Source organism: Coregonus lavaretus (genome assembly GCF_964263955.1).
Source record: "Coregonus lavaretus genome assembly, chromosome: 26".
Taxonomy (NCBI): Eukaryota; Metazoa; Chordata; class Actinopteri; order Salmoniformes; family Salmonidae; genus Coregonus; species Coregonus lavaretus.
The window spans coordinates 44,052,380-44,055,430 of record NC_140013.1 but is presented as its reverse complement, the minus strand read 5'-3'; positions in this window follow the sequence as shown (position 1 = coordinate 44,055,430).

The following is a 3,051-nucleotide window of genomic DNA, read 5'->3' as shown; positions in this document are numbered from 1 at the left end:
TTTTAATAACCATCTGTCTAGTCAGGCCAACTGATACCTTTTAATAACCATCTGTCTAGTCCTCTAGTCAGGCCAACTGATACCTTTTAATAACCAACTGTCTAGTCAGGCCAACTGATACCTTTTAATAACCCACTGTCTAGTCAGGCCAACTGATACCTTTTAATAACCATCTGTCTAGTCCTCTAGTCAGGCCAACTGATACTTAAGTGATAATGTCCGAGAAGCCGGTGTTTGAAGAATATAAATTATCTCTTCTATACAACAGGTTACCAACATATTCAAATAATGATTTACATATTTTAATCAAAACCATTATTTTGATTAATTTATTCATACTATTTCATCCTTCCACAAGATATAGTCCCGACACAAATCTAGGTTTGCTACCCAAGCCGGCAAGTCGTGCATTCTATCGGTTCGGTTGCCAGTCATTCAGACTTTTTGTTCTGTATCTATGGACTGGGTCACGTCCATAGACCCAGTCGGTCAGTCTTTTTGTTCTGTATCTATGGACGCGACCCAGTTGTTAAGTATTTTTGTTCCGTATCTATGGACGCGACCCAGTTGTTAAGTCTTTTTGTTCTGTATCTATGGACGCGACCCAGTTGTTCAGTCTTTTTGTTCTGTATCTATGGACGCGACCCAGTTGTTAAGTCTTTTTGTTCTGTATCTATGGACGCGACCCAGTTGTTAAGTCTTTTTGTTCTGTATCTATGGACGCGACCCAGTTGTTGGTTCTAAATGTTCCATTGCCATACTGGCTGGCAACGTTCTTATCCCTTGCTTGCTAGCTAGCCAACTACAGCTAACTTACAGTCACGTCAAAAAGTGCAGCCAGAATAACAGCAAAGTAGCTGCATTTGCATTTGTTTAAGCTGTTTTCTAGTGACATGTATTTGGATACATCCATAACAATGAGCTAATGATGCATAGAAAATGTGCTCTCTCGTCAGGACACTGTTGTTAAGAGGAGCTAGCCAACAACACAGCTAACACAAACACTTCAAACTGAAGCTGGAAAGACAGCAAACTAGCTGCACTTTGTTTCGTTTTACCTGTTTTCTATTGATAGTTCTTTGTATATATCCATAAAAATGATGCTGATTCATGATTTCGACTGGCTGAGAAAAGCTGCCTGCCTCTCTGTCTCGTCCCGACTCCCGACACATTCATTACTATGGGACAGCTGGAGATCGAATTTGAATATTGAAACAATGTTGCAAATGTCGGAGAGACAGTTTCAGTTCTCCGCTGTTGAAAACGAAATGTTAGTCTAAAAGAAATGTGAGATAACGTCTAGATGCTTTTTATAGTGGAGATCAAGTTTATAAATTGCCTGGCTGGGCTGATGAGACAGTGGATTGCGCAGTCAGATGGAACAGAGTAAATAGGCATTTTAACGTCATAGATTTAGCCGGTGGTAACTTGTGGAATAAAGACACCGTCTGGAATGCGGTTTTAACCAATCAGCAATCAGGATTAGACCCACCCACCTTATAACCTTATAATTATAATTATAAAAAACCCACCCACCTTATAATTAAGAACAAAATAAAAGAAAGCACATGGAATTAGTAGAAATGTATTCATTTAACATCTACAGTATAATATAAGTTCAGAAGAACAACAATGCAAAAAGAACAGATTTCTGTCATTGACATGTACACTGGACACACAACACCACCTGCACACTCCCTTTATAGTGCACTACTTTACGGCCCATAGAGCTCTGGTCAAAAGTAGTGCACTATATAGGGAATAGGGTGCCAATTGGCTGCAGAGTTTATTCACTAAACATAAACAGATTCAGTCTGATATATTGGCACCCTATCAGAATGTTCAGATTTCTCTTTTCAAAACTGGTTGAAGGATTATGTTTACCATGTAGGCGACCCACAGGTCAGATCATTTACACACTAAATGACAATCGTTGCCTCCAACCAAATTAATCTGAATTTTAAATCATTTAGTCCAGAACATTTTCAATTCTCAATTTCAATTTAGATTATCATTTTTTTGGAAGCTGTGAAAATTGTAAATCAAACAATTACACGGCTGAACACCAAACATTTTAAAAAAATTCAACTTATTCTAGAAGAAATAGTGAATCGTTCAAGAGTGCCAATATATTTGACCCCAACTGTAATACGTCATTAAAACTATGATGGTTTCACATCAGCGCCAAGCGTATCAATGTGTTTTATACGTCATCAGCTGACAGTACTGTGGATGTCATAATAAATGAAGCGTATCAATGTGTTTTATACGTCATCAGCTGACAGTACTGTGGATCAATGTGTTTTATATAGCACGTCATCAGCTGACTTAGTACTGTGGATGTCATAATAAATGAATGGAGGTTTAAGGTCAAGGAAAGCAAGGAGACGTTGCCATGAAGTTAGGGCCTCTATACACTACACTACTCTGAACACACAAACTAGATCCAGGAGAGATACTTGTGATCTGATGTTGAAGAGAGATAGATCTCACTAGATTTTACTCATGTAAATCCACCAGTTACAATTTCTTCTCTCTCTCTCTCTCCTTTCCTCTCTCTCTCTCTCTCTCTCTCTCTCTCTCTCTCTCTCTCTCTCTCTCTCTCTCTCTCTCTCTCTCTCTCTCTCTCTCTCTCTCTCTCTCTCTCTCTCTCTCTCAATTCAATTCAATTCAATATACTTTATTGGCATGGCAAGTTAAATTACTTACATTGTCAAAGTATATACACTGTATATAACAAAAATGGTGGGACCAACAGCAATAATAATAGTAGTAGTGGGAATGGGATTACCATTAACAGCAACTACAACAACAATATTAATGAGAATAACAATACATTAAAGCAATAGTAGTCGACCAATCTCAACATGACTGAGAAGACACATGACATGGTATGAAAGCCAAAACAAAAGAGGAAATATTATTGACATTACATTACATTTTTCACTGGCTGTCCCTTGGTTGTGGCTGTTCACCCAATAAATATTTGATTTTTCCTTAATTATTTATAGTTTCAAATTATTTGTACTGAATGATAATTTTGGGAAAGAA